Source organism: Cebus imitator, unplaced genomic scaffold (assembly GCF_001604975.1).
Source record: "Cebus imitator isolate Cc_AM_T3 unplaced genomic scaffold, Cebus_imitator-1.0 Scaffold55, whole genome shotgun sequence".
Lineage (NCBI taxonomy): Eukaryota > Metazoa > Chordata > Mammalia > Primates > Cebidae > Cebus > Cebus imitator.
This window is the reverse complement of record NW_016107370.1, coordinates 6,138,783-6,148,772: the sequence shown is the minus strand read 5'-3', so window position 1 is coordinate 6,148,772 and position 9,990 is coordinate 6,138,783. Positions and strand designations below refer to the sequence as shown.

The 9,990-nt window shown below is 43.7% G+C and overlaps 1 long non-coding RNA gene across 1 annotated transcript; it reads right to left on the bottom strand.

Moving 5' to 3' along the window:
* Nucleotides 1-969: 969 nt before the first annotated feature.
* Nucleotides 970-8,683, bottom strand: LOC108304604. Its single transcript, XR_001825325.2, has 3 exons — nt 8,509-8,683; nt 5,051-5,229; nt 970-2,006 (listed from the first exon to the last, which is right to left on the bottom strand). It is a non-coding gene; the product is annotated as an uncharacterized LOC108304604 (long non-coding RNA).
* Between the last annotated feature and the right edge of the window lie 1,307 nt (nt 8,684-9,990).

Genomic DNA, 9,990 nt, shown 5'->3' with positions numbered 1-9,990 from the left:
GGAATCATAATTACTTCATGAAAGGGGTTACAAATGACATCATCTGCCACAGACAGTTTGGGAACAATTTTCTTTCTTTTTTTTTGTATTGCATTTTAGGTTTGGGGGTATATGTGAAGAACATGTAAGATTGTTGCATAGGTACACACATGGCAGCATGATTTGCTGCCTTCCTCCCTATACCTGGCATTTCTTCCCATGCTATCTCTCCCCAACTCCCCACCCCCTGTTGTCCCTCCCCTATTTCCCCCAGACCCCAGTGTGTGATGCTCCCCTCCCTGTGCCCAAGTGTTCTCATTGTTCAACACCCACCTATGAGTGAGAACATGCAGTATTTGATTTTCTGTTCTTGCGTCAGTTTGCTGAGAATGATGGTTTCCAGGCTCATTGGAAATTCTATCCTTAACAACTATTTACATTTAAATTTTAAAAATTACCCGTCAAACGTGCAAGCATGGTATATGTCCTTCAAACTTCTGACAAAGGAGTCTTTCATGAAGTTGGGGAGGCACATCGGCTGGCTCATCAGAAGACCCTTTCCTGGAAACCCTTCCAGGCACGCCCTGGACTTCATTGGAAACTAAAAAGTAGATATTACCCAGAAAGGTATTTTATTTAAATTAATCTTTCTGTCAGCATCAAGGAAGCAAGAAATTGGATAAGAATAATAATTGGGCCAGGAGCAGTGGCTCATGCCTGTAATCCCAGCAGTTTAGGAGTCCGAGGCAGGTAGATCATCTGAGGTCCGGAGTTCGAGACCAGCCTGACCAACATGGAGAAATCCTGTCTCTGCCAAAAATACAAAATTAGCTGGGCATGGTGGTGCATGCCTGTAATCCCAGCTACTTGGGAGGCCAAGGCAGGAGAATTGCTTGAACCCTGGAGGCAGATGTTGCAGTGAGCCAAGATTGCACCATTGCACTCCAGCCTGGGCAACAAGAGTGAAACTCCATCTGAACAAAAAAAAAAAAAAAAAAAAAAGGAGAATTGTAATAATTACGGTAGGGCTCTGAAGCTTGATAAAGAACTTTGACATTATCTCTGTGTTCCAAAGCTGTTTGCTATATGCGTAGTTTTTAAGAGTCCAGAACAGAGCAATAAGTGCCTTACTTGCAACATGAAGAGAACCTGAGAAATCCATGGAGAATTATCCATCAGCAGTGACACAGGACAAGTCTACTCCTGCTGCATGTGAGGCCAAAAAATGCAATGACAACAAAATATATCCTTGTAGACTTTGCTCTATGAAGCCAAATGTTCTAGCCATAGTCTCAGCCCTGCACCATCCTCGTTCCTCCATTTGGACACATCTCACGTAGCAACATCTCTTTAAAACACCAAATATGATCATGTGTCCTAGACGAGAACTGACTCCATGCTGTGATCATCAAAGTCAACCTTGAGTCCTCTTTTTCAGCCACCTGCTGTCCATGGACACTGGATCTTGACTATCACATTACCTAAGGCCAACCATGGGTGAAATCAAACTTACAATCTGCTCCAAAGATGAGGTCCTTCCTCAGCTTCCCCCTTCTCTTGCTGGTATCATCATTTCCTCAGGTTTCCAGGTTCAACACCATGGGCACCGCAGCTCATACAGTGCTCATTCCGTGAGCTGATGAATGGATCCAGCCATTTGACAAAAATGTGTTGAGCTTCATGCAGAGGTTTGGTGTGAACTGGGCTCCAGGCCTTACAAATTATTAAGATACAATCCAGGTTCCCAAGGGTAAACCATAAACATTTCCCTCTCTCTCTCTGCAGCCAAGGCTTGGATCTATCTGTTTGGAACACCAGCTTGGATGCTAAGTAGTAATGGATTTTTCTCCATATTCTTTGTTTTTCCACAGTTTTGATCTCACTCCATCTCAGAGCCCTGCAGGCAGGTTGGGGTAGAAGCCACAGAGATTATTATGAGTAAAACTCAGCAGCAAACAGCCCAGGGGGGCTTTGATCCTCTCTCCCAAGGGGAACATCATCTCCTATATCCATGTGGAACCTCTCAGCTGGAGGACAAAAGGGGGAAAAAGGAGGGATAAAATATTTATAGAAAAGTTATTTCTCACAAGCAAGCATTTGTTCTAAGAGCTTTTAGAAATGTAATTATTTTTCTCCTTCTCGGGCTTCTCTGTTTTTAATATGAAACACTTTAAAGTCCCCTGGTTAGATTTCTAGGAAGCAATAATCCATTTTGCCTTGGGTGCAGTTTAGAAAAGAAACTAGGTTTCAGAAGTGAATATGCTTCCATTGAAATTGCCACATGGAGCCTTTGCCTGTTCTTTAATGTTCTTGCATAATGAGGACCCCATTCCCAGGGGAAAGCAGGGTGGACCAGCTGTCTTTCCTTCCACCCTCTACTGCAAGAGTCTCTATCTTATTTGAGCCACACAGCTGAACTCCTGCCCTCACCCTCACCTACCAAGTGACTGTCACATATAAAGGGTAAACCTCTGGAACAGCATTCTCCAACAGAAATCAAATATGAGCCACAGATGTGAGCCACAGATTTTTTTTTTTTTTTTTATGGTGGGAAACGAAGCCTGTCTCTGTCGCCCAGGCTAGAGCACAGCAGTACAATCTCAGCTCACTGCAACCTCTGCCTCTTCAGTTCAAGCAATTCTCCTGTCTCAGTCTCCCAAGTAGCTGGGACTACAGGCACATGCCACCATGTCAGGGTAGTTTTTGTATTTTTAGTAGAGACATGGTTTCACCATGTTACCCAGGGTGGTCTTGAACCTCTGAACTCAGGCACTCTGCCTGCCTCAGCCACCCAAAGTGCTAGGATTACAGGCGTGAGCCACCACACCTGACCAGCGTATATAATTTTTAATTTGCCAGTAGCCACATTACAAAAAATTTTTCAATAATCCTATGAAATTAATTGTTTAATATATTTTATTTGTCCCAATTTTTCATGTTAACATATAATACATACAAAAAGGTTTGAGATAGGAGTGTAGGGAAAACTCTCAGTGTCTTTCCTCTTCGGTCAGAGCACAACCATCATCAACGCAGAAGATTTCTGTGACCAAATGTATGGGGATTTTCCCCACACACCAAGCAGGGGACACTAGCTGGGTGTCCTCTAATTCAGTTCCAACACTGTCTGTCTGGAGATAGTGTCAGAGCCCACAGGTCAAGGGCTCAGTCCTCAAGATTGCCCCCCACCACACCAGTCAGAAGTCCAGGCCTTTGGAACTTCTGACCAACAAGCTTCAAGTTGGGGTTCCCATAACCCCCTCTTTGGCTTCAACTAATTTGCTGGAGCAGCTCACAGAACTCAGGAAAATACTTACATATGTTTACTGGTTGATTGTTAAAAACGTTACAAAGGCTACAGATGAAGAGACACGTGGAATGAGGGATGGGGGATGGGTGTGGAGCTTCTATGCCCTCCCTGGGTGGCACCCTCAGGAACGTTAGCATGTTCAGGTCTCTGGAAGCTCCTCGAACCCTGTCCACTTGGGTTTTTATGGAAGCTTCATGACATCAACATTCCTTTCCCCAGGACATAGGGTAGGAACCTCTCATGGAAGGGTCTTAAGAACTTCAATCAGAAAAGCAGTAGAGTCCTGCCCTGGGGCAGGTGAAAGGGGGCAGAAGGAGGTGAGAGACTTAACACACCTGACGCCATAACCAAAGACTGTAACAAGGGCTATGCAAGTCATGAGCCAGGAACCATGGAGGAAAACCAGTCCCTATCATGACACCACATAGGCTACGTGTTTTTGTTTTTCATACTAAGGCTTTGAAGTCAATGTGGAATTGACAGTGGTAGCTCATCTCAGTGTGAATGAGCCACATTTCAAATGCCCAAGAGCCACATGTGGCTGGTGGCCACCATGCTGACCCACAGCCCCGGATCATACCCTGTGCGCAGATATTTGACATCTCATATGCAAGCGATGTGTCCACAAAATGTCTTTCTCTTCATGCCCCGCTGTTCCCCGCCTCACCCCATACTTGCTAATTAAGTTGTTAAAACAGGAAAATGTCTTCTCCAACTCCCTCAACTCTCCTTTTTCAAGTTTAATCCAAAGGGTTCTTAGTTTTGAAACAGTTGTTATCAGTTCAAAGGGGAAACTAAATCTGAAATGTGTCTAGTGGAGGTATTGCAGTCTCCTTGACAGGCAGTAAACTCTTCATATCAGATCAGGGTTTGAATTCCGGCTTGCTAAGTGTACGACTTCAGGCAAAACATGTGGCCTCTTTGCATCTCACTAGTTCAATGGGGTTGTGACGCTTGTCCTAACATATTTTACCAACCTCATGGGATAGTGGAGTTAGGGAGATCAAAGTGGTGAATGTGAAAGAGTTTTGATGCCACATAAAATGGAAAATAATAACATCATTTATTATGTCTAACCATCAAAACATTATTTTCTGTGCAGCTACAGAAAATAATAAACCCACAATAGCTACACAGACAGTGTAAAGATTCAAATTAAGAAACTGAACCAAAGAAGCAAATTCCTGTAATTGCATGTCAACAATTTTCTTAACCACTACCAAACTCTGACTTGTCATTTTTATTTACAAAGAGAGAGAGGGAATAACAAATGACCCCCAAGATAATAATCGACTGTGGTCTTTGGAGACAGGTATGCAACATGAGAATGCACCTTGATAATGCCTTGCAATAAACTTAGTTATGATCTTGACAATGACACTGCAGAGAGCATCACATGTGGACCTTTTTTTCAAAGACCAATGATTTGAGATGTCTGCAGAGAGTTCATGCAATATCTCTGCCCCATAACCACCTGAATATTTCCTTGCAGTGACAGTTTTTAGATTAGTAACATTAGCTTCTAACATTCCCTGCGACACCAATTAAAACTTACCTCCTCATTGTTTTTTTTAAAATGACATCTGTGTGCCGGGGAATGGGGAAATATGTTGCCTTCTTTCCTAATTTGTTCTCTCCCAAGTGTTATTTAAAAACAAAATTCCAATTTTGGACTTTTCCCATTTGCCTTTACTAATTACTTCTTTTATGTTCCACCCACTTGTGCCGTAACTAATTCAAGTTCAAATAGAATGTAGTCACTATTTCATCACACTCATCTCCTGCTCCTGAAGAAGTCATCCGCACTCCACAAAAACAGGAACCAAGAAGGCTTTGGGGCTTCATGAGGCCACAGGTAGTGTCACTCTGATCCAATCATGCGAGACCAAATTTGTCCAGGTCCAGGAGTGTAGAACATGTTCTTATCTCCAAATTCACATCTGCTAGTTGTACGGCATATGGAAATAAATGCACACCAACCAAATGAGAAAAGCAAAGGCTATTTATTCAGAACTTGCTATATATATAGCAAGGGAGTCGGCCACTCACTATCCTTTGCATTTTGGCAGAGACTCAAAGGCAGGCAGAGAAGGAGGAAAGCTTTAAAATGGCAAAGAGGGAAGGCTTCGATCTCACCCTGGTGGGAGTTGTTGGCATAGGGTGGGGTGCCTACACGGAGGTGGGCTAACTAGAAGCAGGACATCGGACATGAGTAATTAGAGGTGCATATTTGGCTTTCTCTGGTTGGTCCTATATTGGCATCAGGGAAGAAAATCAAGGAAGCTGTTCATTATTAATTAACTCCTGCCCATTTGGGGGCAATTGTATGAGGTGATTGTCTGGCTTCCTGAGTTGTTACTACAGACAGTGATCTGACTTCCTGCAAGTCTGATGTATAGCAGACCTGCTTACTGAGCTGGTAACTGTAAGTCATGAGCTGGTTTCCTGGGCTGGTTGCTCTAGACTGTGGGTCTGAATTCTTTTATTTTATTTTATTTTATTATTTTATTTTATTTTATTTTATTTTATTTTTGAGACGGAGTTTTGCTCTGTCACCCAGGCTAGAGTGCAGTGGTGCAATCTCAGGTTACTGTAGCCTCTGCCCCCAGGTTCAAGGGATTCTCCCGCCTCAGTTGTCTCAATAGCTCGGACTACAGGCACGTGCCACCATGCCTGGTTAATTTTTGTAGTTTTAGTAGAGAGGGGGTTTCACTATGTTGGCCAGAATGGTCTCTATCTCCTGACCTTGTGATCCACCTGCCTTGGCGTCCCAAAGTGCTGGGATTACAGGCATCAGCCCCCATGCCTGGCCTGAATTCTATTTTTATACCTGGTCTAGCCATTGCCCATTTCTATATTCAGTCTCTCAGGTGCAAAACAAAGCCAGTGAGGATGACAGGAAACTAGAAAGAAAGAAACCTGAATGATCAGCAAATTATCAAATGAAGTCACCAGACTTATGCAACACCCTGGCAGCCACCCAGCAATTTGTTAATGACATCCTGTAAGTCCTTCTCTCCCACTCCATAGCCACACCTTGGTGACATTATTTGTCTCCACTGCCACATTATGTGAGAGAGTGCCTCAAGTGCACATGCAATCTTGCAAAAGCCACCAAGATGTGCAGAACTAGGATGCAGGAATTCAGCCTCATGTCTGGAGGCTTGATGTTGCAACAGGTTATCATCCAAAGGGGAGGCTGGGGTCCCAGAAACTTTCTGAGATAAAGAGTTTGGAAGCATCTCCTTGGGTTCCAGCAATCCAAAAATATTTTACCACAGATTCTTTGGGAGAACTGCATCCACTTCCAACCACCCCAAGTTGTTTTAAGCATAATGTAGTGGATGCGCTTTAAGTCAGACGGGATCCAACGCTGGCTTGGATTATATAATTTCTAAAACAAAGCATAAAATCATCTACCTTTTAGCCAGCACCTAGTGCAGGGCAGACACTATGCTAAGTGCTTCGGATACATTGTCTCCTTTAACCTGTGGCAACATCCTTATGAGATGAGTACCTTTATTTTGAATTTTATAGGTCTCGCTGGGCTAAAATCAAGTTGTAGATTTTAGAGGCCCTAGGGGAGAATTGTATCCTTGCCTTTTCCAGCTTCTAGAGGCATCTTGCAATCCTTAGATGGTGACCCTTCCTCCCATCACTCCAACCTTTGCTGTCACCACTCTCAGTCTGATGCTCCTGCCTGTCTCTTAACGACAACTCTGTCATTAGCTTGGGCCCACCCAGATAATCCACAATTCTCCCCCATCTCAAGATCCTTAACTAAATCACATCTGCAAAGTCCATTTTACCATGTTAGTTAACATACTCACAAGTTCCAGAACATTTGGATGTGGACATATTTGGAGGAGTCGTTATTCAGTCTAACACCACAGATAAAGAGACTGAGGTTCAGAGTGGTTAACCGATTTTCACAAAGCCTCATAGCTAGCAGTAGTGGAGCTGAGGTTTGACGTTACCAACTACATCAGGCTTCCCTTTCTGAGTTCACCAGTTTGATCCTCGAAGCCAAACTCAGCATGGTGCCATATATGCAAAATCTAACCTTCACCCCCACCTCCCCCAGTGTATTAGTCTGTTCTCATTGCTGCTAATTTATAAAGAAAGGTTTAATTGACTCACAGTTCCACAGGGCTGGGGAGGCCTCAGGAAACTTACAGTCATGGCAGAACGCACCTTTTCACAGGGTGGCAGGAGAGAGAATGAGTGCCAGCAGGGGCAATGCCAGATGCTTATAAAAACTTCAGATCTCAAGAGAACTCACTATCACAAAAAAAAAGCATGGGGGAAACTGCTCCCATGATTCAATTACCTCCCACCAGGTCCCTCCCATGACATGTGGGAATTATGGGAATTACAATGCAAGATGAGATTTGGGTGGGGACACAGCCAAGCCATATCACCCAGGCATGTGGGTCCCCACCACTACCAGATGATACAGGCAGCTCCCAGCCACCCATGCTATCCTGATCCAGAAGCTCCAGCCTTCAGGGAGACCATTATCTGCAGAGGAGAAGGTCTGGTGGCCAGACTGCCTCTGTGCAAAGCTTAGTGTCCTCCACTTACAGCCACAGCTCACCAGTTTCCTCTGGTCTCATTTCCTCTTGCCCTCGCCCCCACTCTGAATCTCTCAAAATTCTTCCTTAGCGCTATTCCCAAAGCACACAGGGATAATCCCTGCTTCATAGTTGCTCCTGTTCCTATTTCCTTCTCAAAATAGGTCAAGGGTAAGGAAGAATATCTAGTTTGACCAAGAATTATTCCCAAGGAAGGGAAATTTACCAGCCCCTGAATGGTCAGGGTGCTGTGAATCAGTAGCCCCATCAAGGAAGCTGCATGGATGTCTCCAGGCTGAGTCCCAAGAGGGAGAAAGGCCCATCCTGAGAGGAGGAAGATACTCTTGGAACCACTATGAAGGCCCCAACTTATATCTTTCCTTAACCCTCCCTCTTGACTGTCAGAAAATTCAAGGAGCCCTTACGCATACGGGGCAGACTTACTAAAGAGAGCAGCATGCCAGTGTTGCCTTTGCTAATTTTCTGATCTTCTGGGCCCTGAACTTAACTCGCACAGATGTGTGTCATTTGATTGGTGCTCCCTGACTGGTCTGGACCTAGTGTCTTTTCTTCTGTGTCCTTACAAGCTGGTTTCCTATTCTGGCATGCTAACCTCCTATCATGTCATTTACCCAGAATACTCACCAGGGCTGCTTCTGATGCCCCAGTTCCCAGGGTCTGTTCAGTGGGGACACGAGCCTTTCGTGATGTCCTCTCCAACAAGTCAAGGCCCCAAAGTCAGAGAAACACAGCCCATTGTGCCAATGGTAGACACTCTGCTGCTCTTTTTTCTATTTCCTTATTGCATGTGGTGGTGTGGGGGCTTAGAAGAACATAGGAGAGGTATTCATAATAAAAAAGAAATTAATAAAGACCACAGCAAGCCCAGATTCTTTCTTTTATGTTCTCTCTATACCATGGTTCAGTTACCTGCTAGAATAATTGCAGATCAACTTCATCCAGTTAATAACCAAAAACAATTGCCTACAATTCCCTTTGATCTCTCGCCATAGGGACAAATTGTATACAAAGAAGTTTAGCAAGAAAGGTGACTCTCACAGGAACTTTTTGGGCCCCTGCTATGGGAGACCCTTTTCTGAGTCCTGAATTCCCCCATCTTTAACACTCAATGGCTCTTTGTGCTTGATTTCTATAATGGAGCACGGCTTTAGCCCTCCCACCCTCCGTGAATTCTGGCCCCCAGTGAGACTTTGCATGAGGCACTGTGTAAATCCCGGCACAGCTGAGTGAAAGAGACATTTATTGTCTGTCTTGGCTGTAAGGGAGGCTAAGTGTTTATGAAGTATGTTCAGGACACACATGTTGTGGTGAGCCTGTATCACTGTCCTCTCATCCTTCATCTGACAGATAATGCCGGCTGATTGTGGATGTCATCATAACGATTCCTGTGACTCCAGGGCACAGCTGGCCCTTTGGCTTTCTTATAAAACTGATCCCACTTTTTCAAGTGTCTTTAAGAGCATAACAGTATGGTAGGGAATAAATATGCCAATGTTTCTTGGTCTCCAAAAACTAATGTAGACTTCTCTCTTGTAAATTTCCACTGGCCGCTAAAGATAAGAAAATAATTTAGATAGTATTGAATAGACCATGGCAAGCCTCTCCAAAATGGATCCAGTGTCTTTATAGTTCAAGACCATTGTTACATTACATTACCTTACTTGTAAAAATCAAATTTTATTGAAAGTGGAACATTCCTTTCAAAAATCAAGACTTAAATAAAGAACATCTTCCTCTGTCAAGAATTCCAAATTGGCTAGAAAATATATTCTTATAAGTTCCTGGATATTCTTGGAAAAGTCATTGAACCTTTATGGGTCTCCATTTCTTAAAATTCTAGAAAAATCATGGCATTGGCTGGGTGATCTCTGAAGCTGCACCGTCCAGTAGAACTTCCCGCAGTGACAGCAGTATGCTCCATCTTCACCGACTGCCACAGTGCAGCTATTGAGCACTTGAAATGTGGCGGGTATGACTAAGAAAAAAAAATAATTTAACGTAATCTAAATTTAAATAGCTACATTTGGCTAGTGGCTATGTATTGGACAGGACAGCTCCAAAGGGTTCCTTGTTGATGTAAATACAATGGAGAGGTGGGGTGAATAC